At 41.6% G+C, this 19706-nt stretch overlaps 2 long non-coding RNA genes and 1 pseudogene across 3 annotated transcripts in view; all 3 read right to left on the minus strand.

Moving 5' to 3' along the window:
• LOC131278665 (uncharacterized) overlaps nt 1-19700 on the minus strand; it is a 46009-nt gene extending 26309 nt beyond the window's left edge. Inside the window, exons 1-2 of one of the 2 annotated variants that reach the window (XR_009186045.2) lie at nt 18727-19700; nt 18295-18386 (exon numbers count right to left, since the gene is read on the minus strand). This is a non-coding gene — a long non-coding RNA (uncharacterized lncRNA). The remainder of the gene's footprint in view (nt 1-18294; nt 18387-18726) is intronic. The other variant, XR_011648983.1, reaches the window with a different exon arrangement.
• Nucleotides 519-1714, minus strand: LOC131278666 (uncharacterized). The gene is made up of 2 exons (XR_009186046.2): nt 1340-1714; nt 519-888 (listed from the first exon to the last, which is right to left on the minus strand). It is a non-coding gene; the product is annotated as an uncharacterized lncRNA (long non-coding RNA).
• Nucleotides 14040-16339, minus strand: LOC101427194 (non-selective voltage-gated ion channel VDAC1-like; annotated as a pseudogene).
• Nucleotides 19701-19706: the final 6 nt, after the last annotated feature.

Here is a 19706-nt window from a genome sequence, read left to right on the forward strand (position 1 = left end):
GCTATTTTTAATTCCTTCTCGGGAGAAGAAAAAAACTTAGTCAAAAATACTTTTCAATATACCTTCTTAATATATCTAACACTTGACTTCCAAAATGGCAATACCTCTATGATTCTAGCCAAGACAATATTCTATAGGGTCTGAGATAGGTCAGAAACTAGTTTTCAACTTTTGCTAAGGTGTTTCCCTTTCCTTCACCATAAGCTCCTATTCAAATTGCTAGCATCACATGACACATGAAAACTCATATAAATCAGCAATCATGGATGAGTGATTTTTAAAAACTGCTTCATTAATTATTCCCCATTTATTTTTTTTAATTTCAAATTTACAGAAAGGAGGCCCTCAAAATCCAATAACTACCATCAGCCCTCAACCTAGAATCACCCATTGATAACATTGTGACACATTCCTATTATTATTTTTGAGATGAAAAGATCATCATCCATGCAATATGGCCTTTTTTCCCCCTATAAAGTTGTTACAACTATGGAAAAAAATAACATCAACATTAGGACTTCCAGGCAGCAGCTCTCTGAAGCAGGAAGCAATTGTTTATTTGGCTGTTAGGTGTGGGGGCAGACAGCGCTAGGAAGGTCAATGGCAGCGACACTCAGGACTGCTGCACCCCACCCCAACAACTACCCAGCCACTCAGCAACCCCACGGGGCCATAGGCAAGAACTGGGGGCTGTGGGGGTTGCCTGCCTGACTGGCCGTTGCAGAGGCTGGACTCAAAACAGGTCTGTCTTGCTAACTCCAAAGCCCTTTCCACAAAGACTTTAGGTGATTCTCAGAAGATCTCAATGCAGACAGAAGGAAAGTTCCATGTTCATTTCTGAGAAGGTAGCCATGCTACTTCCATGACAGTTCTTTCCATCAAGGAAATCTGAAAAAAGAGAGGTTAAGTTTTATGGGACCAAGGCAGGAAATCAGTGACAGGGACAAAGGGTGAGTACCTCTGCAGTCAGGCAGGACTCTGGCTCTGACAGCTTCTTAGCAGCGGCCCAACTTTGGGAAAATCACTCCAACAAGGAGCTGTTTCTTTAAGAGAGAGCAAAACATATCTCCTTCTCTGGGATTCTGACACCCAGCATTGCACATTGTACCAAAGAAATGATATATTTGTTTTAATCTGGGGGAGGGTGAGGAAGAAATACCAAGATAGATGCCAAGGGACTAAGGTAGAAACACCAAAATCTGGGGGAGCCTCACACTTCGGATAGAGGTAGGATGGCTGGGAGGAGACTGAACGAGTGGCCGGGTCCCTAAAGAAACCAAGTTTCATAATTCTCCGGCAGGAGTCTGTCCTTCGTTACTGCGGGGGAGGGTGAAGCTACCTGAGACCCCAGGGAGCCCCCTCTTGAGGACGGGGCGCACCAGTGCTGCGCTCTGGCTTCCACAGCAGCCAGGGGAGCTTCTCCCGGCTGCAGGGCCCCACGAGTCAATTAGAATTCAGAGCTCCAGGGCGCCCTACGGCCGGCCGGGAAGGCCACCCGAGCAGCCACTGTCTTCACGGTCTTCGCCCAGTTCCTAGGGCTTTATGCTGCGCCCTCCCGGCGCCTGCCGGTCCGGAGGTGCGCCCTGGAGAAGGCAGGATGAACTTCACCACTGTGGGCACGTTTGTGCCGGCGGCGGGGCGCACAGAGGCCCCCTGGGAAACTGCGCTTCTGTCGCAGGGATTTCTCCTTTTACCTTTTCATTTCCCTGGAGTTCGGGATAATAAACAAACAAAACAAAACAAAAGAAAAACCGCTTGGTTGGTTCTGTCTTTGCGCCGGTAGGATGGTGGCGGGGTCTGTTGGAAAACAGAAATCCGTGGCTCCCCAGCTACTTCTGAGGCGCCTTGAAATTAATGCTGCTTTGGAATTCCTCAGGCATGACCACCCGAGATCCCGTGGTTAAAAAATTCGCACACCTGGTGAGGGCTGCGGTCTCTTCCCCTGCGGGGTGTGGGCCCCTCCGCCGCGAATGGCTCCAGCCCCTGAAGCCGCGCCGCGACGGGAAAGGCTCCGGCCGGGGAGCGGCAAGAGCACGGCGGCTGCCCGCGGGACCCCGTGGGTCTTGCCGCCTCTCCTGGCTGCGCGGTGCCCCTGCGCCCCAGCGCCCGAGGGCGCACGGGAGCGTGTGGGCCCCGCCGCGCTCCCTCCCTTTCATGGCTGCCCAGAAGGGAAGAGGCCAAGCCCCCGAGCGGCCCTGCTCCCGGGATTCCCGCTGCACAGCGGAGACGGCCTAGGAGAAGGGGCAGGGAGACGCGGCGGCGCCAGCCTGGAGGTCACCGGAATCTGGCGCGGGGACCTGGGCCGCCGCTAGCTCCTCCTCGCCTCCAGGTCGGGGGGTTGCACCCGCCAGGTGTTGGCTCCCGCCCTGAACCTGGTGCCGCCACCGGCGGCCCCGAGCAGCCAAAAAGAGATGCCCGCAGCATGCACAGCGTCCAGAACCTGGGACTTCCGGGACAGCAAGGGATGGGGCCATCGCTTCCCCAAGCCGGCCCACCCCAAAGCATCCCAAAGTAAGGGCGGAAGATGGGAGAGCGGAGGGGTGGGTGCGCTTCGGGGGAGGCTATTCTGTGACTTGGCCCCCTCCTGTCACCGCCCAGTATCACTCTGTCCTTTTGCGTTTGCAAGTGTCCCTCTGCTCTCCTTGGGCAGAGTTGATGTCATTCTGGCTGTGAGTCTGAGGGGATAGTAGTTGAGATATTTGGGTGAACTTAGCTTTGTTGTTCTTTTTTTTAATTAATTTTATTTTATTTTGTAATTATTTTTTTAAAGTTAATAGATCACACAAAACGTTACATTAAAAAACCTAAGAGGTTCCCATATACCCCACTCCCCACCCCTACCCCATCATTTTTTTAATTGTTTTTTTGAAGATACATAGATCACAAAAAATGTTACATTAAAAAATATAGGATTCCCATATATCCCCCCTCACACACCCCCACCCCATGTGCCAGCTGGGCCCTGAGCCTCAGCAGAGTTGCAATTCCTACTCTCCAGTTCATTCACCTTACCCAGGACAGCTAACAGAAATGTGAACCATTCTGTGAACCAGGGAACCCAGAGTGCCTACAACTGCAAGCAGGAGAATAGCATCCATCATCCATGTGGAATCTAAGCCCCCTCTTGATCTAGAGGTGGAGTGGACATCACCATCCCAGGGTCCACAGGATGGAGGAATAAAATATGGATTAGAGTAGACTTACTGATATCCTACTATAAAACTATCGTGAATAGTACTGGAAGAAAATTTAGCATTGATGTGTAGAAGGTGGCCATGGTAGTTGCTGAGGGCAGGGAGAGGAAAGAAGAGATGTGATGTGGGGGCATTTTCAAGACTTGGAGTTGTCCCAAATTATATTGCAGAGACAGATGCAGGACATTATATATTTTGCCATAACCCACTGAATGGACTGGGGGAGAGTGTAAACTACAATGTAAACTATAATCCATGCGGTGCAGCAGTGCTCCAAAATGTGGGAGCTTTGTTGTTCTTGATCCTCTCTACAGCGATGTTACTGATTACTGTGAGCTAAAATAGCTCAAACTGGGGGAGGGGGTGATTCAAGCCCTGTATTTAATCTGTTCCCCAAAGGTGTCTGGCATGTATGGAGAGCTGTGTCAGTGTGTGTGGGTATGTAGGGAAGGAAAAGAGCACCATTGATAAACAGCTGGGACGGCAAGTCAACCAGCAGCAAGGGTTGAAGGGAGGTGAGGGCTGGTCAGCTGTATCCTTCCCTTAGCCCTAATTTCTCTCTGCACAGACAGAGTTTTCAGGAAGGGTGGTAGAAGCATTCTCAGCGGCACCCCCCTTCTCCATGGCTGTTTGTCCTGGGACTCAGTGACCCCATGAGCAGGCGCTCAGCATGGGGAATGTTTGGAGCTGGCCGTCCCACGGCCCGTGGGGTTCTGGAGGGGGTGGGCAGCAGGCCCTGAAAAGCACTTTCAGCCCCTTTGGGAGGACATAAAAGTAAAACCACGTTTCCTTTTGTTCCTTCTTTAGAGATTCTGCTTGACAGTTTAAGGCCTAGATTCTCAGTTTGTTTGAAGGGTCTCTATTCTCCTAAGGGATCAATCCTCTAAGGGATTGTCATAAAGGCCTCAAAACTGTTTTAAGAAGTAGAGCCAAACCTGAACCGTCAGTGCTTCGGAGCAGCCCATAAAACTAGAGAAATGCACCCAAGTACAGCAGAACCAGCTCTGTAGAGCTGAGGTAAAGTTTCCCAGGGCTGTACTGAACATACATAGTTTTTAAATTAACTTAAATATAGTAAGAGGAATGGCCAGTGGTGGGGTGTAAATGAAGTAAACAGCAACTGAAAATCAATTGCTTTTAATATTTACATAATAGAAAGAACTGTAAAAATTCAAGTACAATAAAGTATGTTGGCTTCATGTTTCAGACCGTCACAGTTCCCATGGTTGTAAGGGGTGGCATATTAATTCCCTGTGGCAGGCAAAATTCTAAGATGGTCCACAAGATTTTGGGGTCCCTGGTGTAGGCACACTATGTGATCCTCTCCCCTTGAGGGTGGGCCAGACCAGTGAACATGGTAGGATATCACCCCTGGGATAGTGTTATCCTGGGTGGGTCTGACCTAACCCTTTTTTAAAAAGGTGAAGTATCATGGAAATGTTCTCTGCTGGCCTCCAGGAAGTAAAGTGCCAGGTCGTGGGAGGGCCTGTCAATGGGAGGCTTTTCAAAACTGATAGCAACAGCCAACAAGAAACAGAGACCCTCATCCTACTATCACAAGGAACTAAATTTTGTTCTTCTCAATGCAGTGAAATGTTAATTCAGTGAAGGAGGCCGTCTGACTTTTTGTATCTATACCTTAAAACAGTGCTGACATAGTAGGAACTCAGTAAACTTTATCATTAAATTGAATTAAAATGATTGGAAATAAGCAGAATTCAGTGGATAAATCAATACATGAATTAATTTTATTTGTAATAAACTACTTTTAGAGCAGTTTGAGCTTTATAGAAACTTGGATAGTACAAAGAGTTCCTACAGAGCCTCACCACCCTCTCCCACACACACAGATACCATTTTCCCTAATAATAACATTTTGCACTGGTGCCATACATTTGTAACAACTGATAAACCAGTTATGATATGTTTTTAGCAAAACTTCATACTTTAGCCATGGAAACTTCTGTTCCACAGACTCAGTTCTCTGAATGTGTGTGTATTTCTTTAGTTTTATCAGATTCTCCAAAGCAATCATCATTCAGGCTTGCTTCCACTTCTCAAAACAGTTTTGAGGCCTTCATGGCAGGAAAAATGACATAATCCTTCAGGGGAATAAAGACCCTTCAAACTAACATTTCACAGTTCTGCGGGTTTTGAAAAATGCATCAGGTCATGTATCCACCATTACAGTATCAGGCACAATGTTTCACTGACCTAAAAATGACTTGGGGTCCATCTGTCCATCCTTCCTTCCCTTCCCCTGTAGTCCTGACAACCACTGAGCTTTTCTCTGTCTCTATAGTTTTGCCTTTTCTGGAATATCATATACTTGGAATCTCACAGTATGTCAACTTTTTCAGACTGGCTTCTTTCACTTAGTGTGTATTTAAGATTCTCCCATGCCTTTCTGTGGCTTCACAGCTCATTTTTTTTTACCACTGAATAATATTCAACTGAAGGGGTGGACCACATTTTATCTATGCATTCACTTTTAAAAGGACATCTCGATGTTTCTAGTTTGGGGCAACTATGGACCAAAAAAAAATTGAGTGCAGAGTTTTGGGTGGGCATAAATTTTCAACTTATTTGCATAAATGCCTAGGAGCCCAACTTCTGGATCATATGTTAAGGCCGGTTAGCTTTCGCAGTGACTGCCAAACTGTCTTGCTCCACATCCTCACCAGAATTTGCCATCGTCAGTCTTTGGGATTTTAGCCATTCTGATAGTGTGGCATTACATCACCTCATTGTTTTTTTGCAGCTCCCTAATGACATATGGTGTTGAGCAGCACCTCATCTGCTTATTTGCCATATGTGTGTTTTCTTTGAGATGTGTCTGTTCAGATCTCTTGCCCATTTAAAAACAATAGTACTTTCTGCTTTTACTTATAATTCCACTTAGGAACCACAAATGGGCACACAAGTACAAAGCAACAGATGATCAACACCTCCTCATCTTTCAATGTTGTGAAAGTTAATGAACCCATACCAGATGAAGAATGGGGGTGTGGGGGGGTGGGGAGGAAAAAGATCTGCCTTATCTCCATCATTTTTAATGCATTGCTAACTTACAAAATAAAGTTAACAATTTGTCTATAAATGATCAGTATGAATATTAAAGGAGAACAAAATACAAAAAAGCCCTCAAAATGCTCTCTTAACAAAAAGTATGATGGATTTTTAAGACCTTTTTATATTACTATAAGTGTAAATGTACTTTGCTGATAGAATATTAACCGGCATAAATCATTTCGATGAGATGCTATTTTGTTTGAGATATGATAAGTACATTGGGACCAATGAAAGTTTTATTCAATTTTGGGGTTTTTTTCCTTACTTAACAAAACATCTGAACAGGCCAAAATCAGCATAAATATTAAAATTCACAGAATAAAAGGCTGTTCTCAAGTCAGCCCCCCATGTCTTTTTTTTGGTATGACACCCTTTGACTGTATTAAACTCATAGGTTTTAAGTTTACTTGATAAAAGATTAGAGCTTTTGATTCAACCAAGTCAGCAGGGCAGGACTCAGGGTTGAGAACCCATCCCTTTGATGGGCTATATAAACAGACATTCACTCAAGAAGACACACAGAGGAAGACACAGGAAGAGAGTGAGAGCTCCAGAGATACTGCAGAGGATAGAATTTGATCTTACTTCTCCAGGAAGAGAGAGGAACCATTTGCCTGATAGTTTGCAGCTGAGAAAACCTGGAAAGAAACAAGCCCTATGACAGCCTGTAGCTGAGAGGATGGCTGAACCCTTGCAGAGATCACCCACCATCTTGCTTCACCATGTGGCAACTGACTTTGGTGAAAAAGCCACCTTGAGTTGGACTCTTTAGGAACTTGTAACTGTAAGCATCTACCCCAAATAAGATAATGACTGTGTTGGCACAGTAAGAATAACACGGCATACCTAATTATTATTGAACATTTTAAGCACCTAATACAATGTTGCATCTGCTTTATTTTATGTTGTATTTTGGCTATTTTTCAAGTATAAAGACTATTTTGAGTAACATTTATCAATTTCATTTTGAATTGATAAATTCTCATTGCCCATTTTTAAATGAGGTTATTTTCATACTATTGAATTACTTAAGAATTATTTGTCTATTTTGGATACAAATCCTTTATCAGATACATATTTTGCAAACATTTTCTCCCAATCTGTGGCTTGTCTTTTCATTCTTTGGACAGTGTCTATTGCAGAACAGAAAATTTAATTTTAATAAAGTCGAATCATTTATCCTTTTTTTTTCTTTCACAAATCACGGTTTTAGTGTTGTGCTTAAATACTTAAATACTCATCACCGTGGGGTGGGTATAGCTCAGCAGCTGAGCGCCTGCTTCGCATGTACATGGCCTGGGTTCAATCCCCAATACCACCTAAAAAAAAAAAAAAACTCATCCCCAAACTACGGTCACCTAGATTTTCTCAAAACTTCTGAAGTTTTACAGTTCTGATTTTACATTTAGGCCTATGATCCAATTTGAGTTAATTTTTGAGAATGGTGTAAATTTTGTGTATATATTCACCATTTTGGCATGCGGATGCCCATTTGTTCCAATACCACTGTTGAAAAGACCGCTCTTTCTCTGCTAAATTTCCTTTGCTCCTCAGTCAAAGATCAGTTGACTGAATTTGTGCTGATCTCTTCTGGGGCTCTCTGTTTTGTTCCAATGATCTATTTGTCTATTTCCCCCCCAATACCACATGGTCTTAATGACAGTAGCTTTATAACAAGTCTTGGAGTCAGGAAGGGTCGGTCCTCCAACTTTGTTGGTCTTTAGTATTGTGTTGGTTATTCTGGACTTTTGTCTTTCCATATAAGCTTTAGAATTTGTTTGTTGATACACAGCATAAATTGCTGGGATTTTGATTGGAATTGTGTTCATACAATAGAACAATTGGGAAGAACTGACTTAATACTGAATCTTCCTATCCATGAACATGGAATATCTCCATTTATTTAGATCTTCTTTGATGTCTTCAATCAGTTTCATAGTTTTCCCCATAGAGATTTTTTTATATATTTGTTAGATTTATTCCTAAGTACTTTTTTTGTGCTAATCTAAATGGTATTGTGTTTTTAATTCCAAATTCCAATAGTTAATTGATGATATATAGGAAAGTAATTGACTTTTTTTTTCAAGATGTATTTATTTCTCCCCCCTCCCTCCATTGTCTGCTCTCTGTGTCCATTTGGTATGTGTTCTTCTGTGTCTGCTTGTATTCTCATGAGGCAGCTCCAGGAACTGATTCTGGGAACGTCCAGAGTGGGAGAGAGGTGATCATTCTCCTGCACCACTTCAGCTCCCTGGTCTGCTGCATCTCTTACTGTCTCTCCTCTGTGTCTCTTTTTGTTGCATCATCTTGCTGCGCCAGCTCTCCGCATGGGCCAGCACTCCTGCATGGGGTAGCACTCCTTCACAGGTCAGCACTCTGTATGGGCCAGCATGCCACACAAGCCAGCTTGCCTTCACCAAGAGGCCCTGGGTATCAAACACTAGACCTCACATATGGTAGACAGGAGCCCAATTGCTTGAGCCACATCCGCTTCCCAGCAATTGTCTTTTGTATATTAACTTTGTATCCTGCAACCATGCTATAATGACTAATTAGTTCCAGGGGTTTCTTTGTCAATTTTTTTCAGATTTTCTATATAGTCAAACATACCATTCTGAAAACAGTTTTATTTCCAACTTCCCAATCTCTATACCTTTTATTTCCTTTTCTTGTCATACTGGATTAATTAGGACATCCAGTATGATGTTCAATAGGTGGGATGAGAGGAGACATCTTGCATGTTCCCAGTCTTAATGGGAAAACATCTAGTTTCTCTTCTCACCATTCAATATAATGTTAGTTGTAAATTTATCAAGCTGAAAAGTTCCCTTCTACTCCTTGTGTGCTGAGATTCTTATCATGAATGGGTGTTAGATTTTGTTGATTTTTGTTTGTTTTTAGTCTGCTTATGTGATAGAATACATTAACTGATTTTCAAAAGTTGAACCAGCTTGTCATTCTCGAAATAAATCCCATTTGGTCATTGTGTATAAGTCTTTTTATACATTCCTAGATCTGATTTGCCAATATTTTGTTGAGGATTTTTGCATTATTGTTCATTAGCGATATCACTTTCGAGTCTGCCTTTCTTAAAATTAATGAATTTATCTGGCTCTTATATTAGGGTAAGGCTAGCCACATAAAATGAATTAGGAAATGTTCCCTTTACTTCTAATTTTTGGAAGAGATTTCAGAGAACCGGTATTGTTTCTTCCTTGAATTTTTGGTAGAACTGACCAGTGAAACAATTTGGGCATGGTACTTTCATTTTTGGGAAGTTATTATAGACTCAATTTCTGTAATTGATAAAGATCTAATAAGATTATCTCATTTCTTTTGTCTGAGTATTAGTAGATTGTGTCTTTCAAGGAATTGGTCCATTTCATCTCAGTTATTGAATTGTGGCATAGAGTTGTTTATAATATTCCTTTACCATTCTTTTAATGTCCATGGGATCAGTAGTGATGGCTCCTCTGTCATTTTTGACACTAATAATGACTTTTCTTTTCCTGGTTATCTCATTAGAGGTTTATCAATCTTATTGATCTTTCCAAATAACTAGGTTTTGGTTTTACTGGTTTTCTCTATTGATTTCCTAGTCTCAATTTCATTGACTTCTGCTTTGGTTTTAATTATTTCTTTTCTTCTCCTTGCTTTAGGTTAATATTATTCCTCTTTCTCTAATTTCCTAAGGTGACAGCTTAGATTATTGATTGTAGATCTTCCTTCTCTTCTAATACATGCATTCAATGTAATATAGCCCCCTGTATGCGCTGTTTTTGCTACATCCAACAAATTTTGATGTTATATCAAAATTTTCATCTAGTTCAAAATAGTTTTTAAGATCTTTGGGAGGCCTTCTTTGATCCATATATTATTTAGAAGTGTGTTGTGTAGCCACGAAATATTTTGGGATTTTCCAGCTATCTTTCTCTCATTGATTTCTAGTTTAACGCCACTGCTGTGTGAAGAGCATACTTTGTTTGATTTCTACTTTTTAAAATTTGGTAAGGTATGTTTTATGACCCACAGTGTACTCTATTTTGGTAACTGTTCCACATGAGCTTAATGTGTATTCTGCTGCTGTTGAAGTATTTTATAAATGTCTAATAAGATCCAGTGATTGATGATGCTGTTCAGTTCAATATATCCTTACTGATTCTCTGATTACTAGATGTCAATTACTGATAGAGAGGTGTTAAACTCTCCAAATACATGGTGAATTTGTCTTTATCTCTTTCCAGTTTTATCACTCTTTTCCTCACATATTTTGATTTTCTGTTGTTAGGTAAATATACATTAAGGATTGTTAAATTTTCCTTCCTAATCTCTGACACTTTCTTTCTTCTGAAGTCTGTCTGAAATTAATACAGCTATTCCAACTTTCTTATGATTAGTACTAGCATAGTATATCTTTTCTCCAATCCTTCACTTTTTTAAAAAAGATTTATTTTTATTCCTCTCCCTTTCCTCACCCTCTCCCCCCACCCCCAGTTGTCTGCAATCTGTGTCCATTCACTGTGTGTTCTTCTGTGTCCACTTATATTCTTGTCAGCAGCACTGTGAATCTGTGTCTCTTTTTGTTGCATCATCTTGCTGGGTCAGCTCTCCGTGTGTGTGGCGCCACTCCTGGGCAGGCTGCACTTTTTTCACGCTGGGCAGCTCTCCTTACAGGGTGCACTCCTTGAGCGTGGGGCTCCCCTATGTGAGGAACACCCCTGCATGGCACAGCACTCCTTGCACACATCAGCACTGCGTGTGAGCCAGCTTATCACATGTGTCAGGAGGCCCTGGGTTTGAACACTGGACTTCCCATGTGGTAGGCAGATGCTCTATCCATTGCGCCAAATCTGCTTCCCCAATCCTTTATTTTTAATCTATCAGTGACTTGATATTCAAAATAGGTTTCTTTTAAACAAAATATTGTTGGGACCTGTTTTATTATCCACTTGTCTTTAAATAGCTGTTTTCAGGCCAATCACATTTAAACCAATAATTTATATAATTGGATTACCAACCATGTTTTCTATTCATCACAGTTTTTTTTTAATTCTTTTTTATCTTCCCGTATTTCTGTGCCTCTTCTAGTTTCATAATTTCATTTTCTCTTCTCTCTTAGCATATCAACTTTACTTCTTTCCTAATTCTTTTAGCAGTTGCACTGGAACTTGCAGCATACATTGACAACTAACCTAAATCCACTTTCAAATAACAGTATACCACCTCACATGTACCTTGTAATAGAATATTCCCAATACCTTCCTCCCATCCCTTATAATGTTCCTGTAATTCAACTCATTTAATGAGATGGTATAATCACCCAATATAGTATCTATTAGATTAAGAAAAATAAAAAATTATTTGGCCTTTATCTCTTCTCTGACACTCTTCTTTATGTAGATATGAATTTCTAATCTATATTAATGTCCTTCTCTCTGAAGAACTCTGTCCACATTTCTTGCAAGGCAAGTCGGCTGGTAATAATTTCCTCACTTTTTGTTTTTTGTCTGAGAAAGTCTTTATTTTTCCTTCACTCTTGAAGGATAATATTGCTGAATCAGAATTCTAAGGTTTTTTTTTTGCTTTTTCTATCAACAATTCAAATATTTCAATCCATTTCTTTCTTGCTTGCACATTTCCGACAAGAAATCCAATATAATGTTCATCTTTGTATTTCTATAGGTAAGGGAATTTTTTTCCCTCTGGCTTCTTTCAAGATTTTTTTCTTTGGTTTTCTGCAGTCCAAATATGATATGCCTAAGTGTAGTTTTCTGGTATTTATCCTAAGGTCTTGTTCTGAGCTTCCTGGATCAGTGGTTTGGTGTCTGTCATTAACTCCGGGAAATTCTCAGACATTATTACCTCTCATAGTTCTGCTCCTTTTTTCATCTTCTGGTATTCCCACTATATGTAAGTTATAACCTTTGTAGTTTCCTGCAGTTTTTTTTTTTTAATACGTATTATTTTCTGTTTCATTATTTCTCCTTGCTTTTCATTTTGAGAAGTTTATAATGACAGATCTTCAAAATGACAGATCTTCAAGCACACTGATGCTTTCCTTGGTTATGTCCAATCTACTGATGAGCCTATCAAAGGTAGTCTTCATTTCTGTCAGTGTTTTTGGTTTCTAGCATTTCCTTTTCTTTCCAACTTCCCACCTATCTTCTTACGTTATCCATCCGTTCTTGCATGCAGTCTACTTTTTCCATTAGAGCCCTTAACATATTTATCATAAATACTTAACTCCCCAATAATTAAAAAATCCATGTAATATCTAAGTCCGATTCTGAGACTTTCTTTCTCTCAACCACTTCTGTTTTCTCCTGCCTTTTTTCATGCTCTTTCATTTTTTTTAGAAAGCCAAACAAAATGTGTCTGGAGGAATGTATAGGACAGAGGCAATCAGGCTTATAGTGTGAGGCTTTTTGATAATCTGGCGAAGAGCTGCTTTGTGTTTAACATTTGCTATAACTGTGGTGCCAGAGGCTTCAGTTTCCTGAGGTTTCCTTACTGTTTACCGCCCCCCTTTTGTGATCTTTGCATTTCCCTAAGAACTCCTTCTTAAATAGCCTGTGTCTTGCAGCTCTCTCAGTTGTAATGCACTATTATTATAGTGGAACCCTGTTGATGTTGTGGTAAGATGTTGGTTAAGGGAAACATTCCATAATCTTATTGTAAACTCAGTGTTGTAGTGGGCGTGGGCCCTGGGCTGTGACCATCAGAAATATTTCTTAGGCTTTTCTCCTTCTTATTCCTTGAGACAAGGCGGCAGGAGTCAGAAGGCTCCGATTTAGTTTCCCCTGAGGTCAGTTCTAGATCTTACTCCAACCTGGTTATTTCTCCCTCCCCTTGTACAAAACACAAGATTATTTTCTCCAAACCTTCACTTTAAGGACCTCGTGTGGCTTCTGGATGTAAAACCTACAAAAATGTGGAGAAGCTCCAATCCTGGACCCTCAGGAGTAACTCTCAAGCTAGTCTACAACTGACCTCCAGCAATTCATCAATTACTATTTAAACATTGCTACCAGTTATCTCCTCCAGTAGTCCTGCTCTGTCTTAATTGGTTTTGGCTGTGATTCTCGGTATTCACCTGCCCCTCCCAGTATTTAGGATGGTGTTTTGCCCTGTGACCCCAATTCTCTGATAGAACTAAAAAATGCCATTGGTTTCATTTCTTCAGCTTTCTCTTGTTGCAAGGACAGAAGTAATGAATTCTTAGCTTTTAATATGTTGGAGCTGAACAAAAAGTGTAATTTTTTTGAGGCTTTGATATTTTATTCAAGTGTTATTTTGTGATGTTAATTATAGCATTTGAAAGGGATGATCTAATTCCACACAAAATGGAATACTCTAAAATGTATCCATTAAACTGCTAAAAATAAATTGAGTGGTGAGAATACAACAGAAGTCCAATTTAGATTCCAAGTGTTGTAACAACGTGATTATAGTTAGAGACTTCCTAGCTTGCAACTGGAGCTCTTGGAAGCTATTTTATACTCTTGTGCAGGGTCACAAGACCACAACCAGAGAGCTAATTCAGTCCTCAATTACTGGCTTTATCACATTCACCCTCTCCACCCCAAACTGGAACAAAAGATACACCTACCAAGCCATGAAGACTACTTTTGGTGTAAAAGAGGTGATGAACTGGGTAGAACCAGGTCATGAAGATCTGTCGAAAAATGTTCATTTGGGATAAGCTTGTACACACCACCAAGCAATGAGCCTTTCCCCAACTGGGGTTAGGAAACCTAGGTACAATTCTCAGAAAATCACAATTTCATTCATTTATTCAATAGGAATTTACAAAGCACCTACACATTATCAGCTTCCACTTGCAGTCATTTCTAGATAAAAAAGAAACCTGACATCTCTAGAAGGACAACCAAGTTCCTCCAAAGTCTACATCTTACCCCTTTTTTAGAATTGAGTTTCTTCTGTACTTCTGAAAGGTAACACTTTAAAGTTGAGTCATCTTTAACCTGGAAGTCTAACATGATACTTAGCAATACTGCATCCCAGACATACATCAAAAGGTACACTAAATCTTGAAGGTAGCTATGCTACAAAATATTTTAAAATTACATGATTGTACAGTATTTATTTATGCTTGAAATTTCAGTCCTAGACCAAACTTGTGGCCACCAGCATTGAAATTCTTGCCATCCAACAGAGCTGACAGTGCCAATTTAGTACCTGGCTGTAGGGTTTGAGTGTATCCTAAACCTATCAGGCTGCAGTTGTTCTCTTTAGCCGAGAAGCATGTATTTGGGTCAATCTGATACTCAGCTGCTATTCCAAAACAGGTGTTACTGTTTCCTGTTGTCCAGGTGAAACTGACAGTGACTCCAACTTCTTATTCACCTTCTGGTAAATGAGCCACCAAACTCTGTTCCATCATTCACATTAGTGTGAAGCTAGAATTCATCAGTCTTGTAACCAACAGTGAAATTGCTGTGTCACTCCGGACTTTGCAATCTCAAAATTCATCGGGTAGCCAGGCAACCAGCCAGCACTCATAACCCAGGACCAGAGCACCCTGGATTGAAGGCCCAACAATGTCAAAATCTACATCGCACAGCCCAGGCTGATGTGCCCCTGCTTATACCCTGTCTTGATTTTAACATTCAACCCCCCGCCTCCATTATTAGGTGAGAAGGATGAATCAAAGGTCAGCTTCAGTCTATGTGTGAGCTGATCTTCCACAGTAATTCTGGTGCCTAGTGTGTTGTCAGTGTTCCATTTCTCTGTAAATGTCAGACCATATTCAGTCCATCTGTATTTGGTGTCCAGTCTGTCCGTCACTTTGGTGATCTCAGTGTCAGCTGAGCCTGAGCTTTTAAGTTGCAGTCCATTCTCAGATTTTGTTTTCAAATCAAGATATATTAAGCCAAATCCATAGCTCATGGTGAAGACATCCCTGGCAGATTTCCCAAGATCAACATATGTAGGAGGCACAGCCATCTTCTGCTTCTGTGCAATTACAGATGCACAGCTGTCTCCAAAACACCCACCTCATATGCCTTCAAAGTCAGGCCTCTATATTTTAGAGTTTAAGCATGAAACAGGGTGTAGTCTGACCCAGGCAAGGCAACCAGCCCTGGACAGACATAAATCAAAAGGCTCCCTGGGCAGGTTCCACAGAGGCAGTGGCAGCGGGCTCAGTGGAGGTTACAACGGGGGGCTGCAGCATGGGGGAACAGAGCAAGCAGTTAAGACCGAGGTTGGGGTCAATTATTTTTTAATCAGGAATATATAACCCATATACACAAAAGCTCTATGGAGGGGTCAATAATTTAAGAGTATGAAGTGTCCACTGACAAAAAGTTTGAGAACCACTGTCTAAGACACATAGTTAGCCACAAGACATGCTTTTGTGATTCTTACTATATTATATTAATAAGTGATATTAAAATGCCCTATACTCTTAGAATTAACAGAGAGTCTTCCTGGACTAGGCCACTTGCTGTGGTTGTGTCTCCCTTGCAGATTCTACTACCTTAGTATGTTTTCTCAGAAAAGGTGAGTCTCTGGCCTAGCAGGGACGGTGAAGCCTTCCCCCAGCCACTTCTTTTTGGTAAGGCTCCCAAATGATTCCCTTTGCTGGTGGTGCCAGGCTCACCCGGTGTTCTCAGTGGGGACCCTGTTCAATCCAGAAGAGAAATGAGCTTGCCAGGGTGGATTTCTGTTGCTAGGTCAAGGATCGAGGAAGTACTGGGTCTGTGCGGTCTTCTGTTTGTGAGAGGAGGCAAGACAGCCCACCTCTGAAGTGTTCTTCTAGTCCTGGGGTACCAAACCAGGACTCCTACTGATCACCACTCAGTTCTCTTTTCATTGGCTTTTGTGCCATTCCCAGGGTTTATACTTGGGGTTAGTGGGGAGAATAAAGGAAAAATGGGTCTATGCCATGTTATCAGGACTGGATGGTTAATTATAAATAGTTTAAAGTATAGTCAATAGCCGATGCCCGTAAAGTAACTTCACTTTGGGCCTTAGTTAACTTTTTTCTTTTTAATATGCAAGTTCAGGAGGTTTGGGTAAGTTGTGTTTTTCTAAGGTTCAACATAAAAATTCTTTATAATACTGATAATCTTTAGTCAACTTAAAGATCGTATGTGACCAATAAAACTCAAATCATCTTCTTTGCCAGTTTGTTAGAACTGATTCTGAACACGATAAAATCTGCCATATTTAAAATAAATTTTGCATGAATCAAAAAAAAGTCCTATAAAATATGTAAGCTGAAAAATCACATTGTGATACTGATAGAAAGCTTTCAAATATACTTTATTTCAAGTAAAAAAATTACAGTAACATAATTTTCTATTCACGATAAGAGTAATTCAGCATAATACAATTGAGTTCACCTCAACACTACCACAACCACCCTGGGTATGAAAAAATAAATATGATTGGATTTACTTATTTCTCCCTTTTCTGCTTCTCTTACATTGTGATAGTTCCCACCCAAACTCCACTCCTGTTCCTATGAATTCTAAACAACAGATGTATACTTATCATTTCTTCCAGGCCAATTCCCAATCTCAGCAAGCTTACAGATGGTAGAGAACACAAATATGTGAATTAATTGATAAAGTCTGACAGTGCAAGAGAATGATAGTACCTAAAATGTGTAAGTATACCACAGAGGAATTAGTGATTAAAAGTATAGAACAAGAAAAAGAAGAAGAAAAAAAAAAGTATAGCAGAGTAGAGGTCTGTGCTTGGTTTTGAACAATGAACAAGATTTTTCCTGCAACCTAAAGGAAAGGGCATTCCTAGGTATAGGAAAGGAAGCATTTACAAACATAGAAGAGACAGGGCAGCATAGAGGAAGACAAGCAGGAGTCAGAGGACAAAGGACATTGTATGCCACACTCAGAATACTGGTCATGGTGATTCAGTGAGGAGCATCAATCACCACAGGGATCAAAGGGAAGTGAAGGGGATGAAATGGAGGTGATAAGGATGAAGGCTAATGACCATTAAAAAACCTGAACTCTTCAGATGGAAGTACATGTTTAAAAACAGAAGAAATAGAGATGGAGAAAGACATGTGTCTTAGTTTGCCACACAGGTGCCAATGCAAAGTATCAGAAATGGGTTGGCTGTTATAAAGGGGAATTTATTTGGGTAAAAGCTTACAGTTCTGAGGCCATAAAATGTCCAAATCAAGGCAGCATCAGAGGTCCTCTCCCACCAAAGTTAGTTACTGTCAACCTGGCATTTTTCCACATGGTAAAGCAAGATGGCAGGTGCACTCTGCTGACATCACTGTCTTCTCCAGAATCTACTGTTCCCTGTGAGTAACCAGGCATAGGGCTTCTCTCCAGGCCTCTTCTCTCACTCTCTTGGGGCTTCTCTACCTTTCCTGCAGCTGTAGGCAAATCTGGAGTTCTCTATCTCACATGGCTGGGTCAAAATGGCAGAGTTTCCTTTTCCTGTGTGTGTCCGTCTCTCTCTGTATCTCCATTTGTATCAGACCAAGCAAGAATGTGGAAACCCAAGATGACTCATACCTCACTGAGGTAGTCCAGTCAAGAGCTTTAAATCGATCTTATCAAGTCATCTAATCGAAGGACCCTCAAACCAAATTTAACACATTCAAAGGGTACCCCACTCAGAGGAATAGATTAAGAACATAATCTTTTGGGGAGCCATAGAAGAACTTCAAACTGCCACAATAGGAAAGCTTTTCTTTAAGAAGAACAAAATTTGATTGAAATCATTTGATGTGTGGTAATGAAAAAATGTGTAGGCCACAGGAATCTCCAGTTCTCAGAATTATGGTCATACGGCCTTATTTAAGGACATCAAAATCCAGTTGATAATAGTGATCTCATCACACATAAGTGCATACAAGTGTTTCTGAAGAAAATCCTTTGGGCTTTCCAAATAAACATGGATAAAGTTATGACTACAATAGAAAAGACACGTGGAACTGAAACACAGCACACAAATGAAAATGACCCTAGAATACTAAAGAAAAATCATTAAAATTAAAACCATTACTATTAAAAACTACCTTTTTTTAACTGTCCATATCAAATCCTTGGTAGTGTTTCTCTCTTTGAACTTGGTGACTCCATCTGTCGTGAGTTGTGCATCAGTAACTACCTAGAGAAAAATACAAATGCTCATACTTTCTCTTGCACCGGGACACATATAAAACAAATGCAAATGGATATTCTATCCTGCTTTGGGCAGGTTACATATTCTTAGAGATTAACTCATTTGTCAAATGGAACTTAAGACAAATAAGTAATTTTCAAGAAACCAGGGGCCCACAACAGTAAATTCTGAGTCAAATCTAGACTGCGGGAGAGCAAACGCTATTTTCCAGAGGTAGTACCACCATAAATACAAGGGTGAAAACCAATGTTTAAGAAAGCTGACATTTCCGTTTTCTTTAAAGCTAATTTCCAGTTTTCTCTCAAAATGTGGGGTTGACAGTTACCTTTCTATCCCGCGAGGAATCTAGAATGTTCCATCTCATTCCCACTTTCCCCCTTCCCACGTGTGAAGGTACTTTTCGTTCTACATCAATAGGAACTCCAGGCTCTGCTGCTGTTCACTCTTCCTCAGCACCAGGAGAGCAGATAGTGCAGGGCAGACTTAACCTTCCGCCCACATCTTTCACAACTGTCCGAATTCTGTTGTGGAAAGCGTCCAACCCTGGCTGCCAGAGATCCTGAGACTGTGGAACCAGGTCACCCTTGTCTCCATTTAGCTATTAGGCCATCCCTGTTTCAGCTAAATTGGTGACATCGCAAACGTCCGGATCTCTGAAAGCTCCTTCGGACACCACCTGCCACGATTAAAATGCCCAGTCAGTGACGCCGATACATCCTCGTGGTAGAGGCAAACTCCAACATCCATCTGAAACCCCATGGGGGGATCAAAAGAAAGAAAGGATTTGTCTGTGATGGTAAGTGTAGGGTAAAAATACTCCAAAACCACAGCCTGTGGTCCACTCTGGCCGTCCGAAGTGCAGTAGGGGCACTGCCCTGTGGACCGCAGCCAGGAAAAAGGCTCGTGCCGTCCACTTAACAAATAACGGCAGCTGGGGAGGAGGTCTTCCAGGTCGCGTGGAGGGCCGAGACCACGTATCACGACTGACTCCTCTCACTGGATGGACCGGAACCGTAAGCAACCGTCGTCCACAGGTCTGTCGTTTTCCCCAATGTCAACGGCAGCGACTAGCCGATCACCAGCCCGCGCGTTATCTTCGTGCGCTCGAGCACAGGTCTCCCCAGCAGGACTCGGCGCTGCCAGTGCGCAGGCTCTCCCTTTAAACCCGCCCCTCCCGCCGCTTTTGACGCCATTGCCAAAGTAGGAGTGTAAGCGCATGCGTGTTTACGGTAGCTGGATCCCAGCATTCCCAAGTCCACTCCCCACTAAAGACCCAGGTGGCGCATCTCGCGCAGAAGCAGAACA

Source organism: Dasypus novemcinctus, chromosome 6 (genome assembly GCF_030445035.2).
Source record: "Dasypus novemcinctus isolate mDasNov1 chromosome 6, mDasNov1.1.hap2, whole genome shotgun sequence".
NCBI classification, from domain to species: domain Eukaryota; kingdom Metazoa; phylum Chordata; class Mammalia; order Cingulata; family Dasypodidae; genus Dasypus; species Dasypus novemcinctus.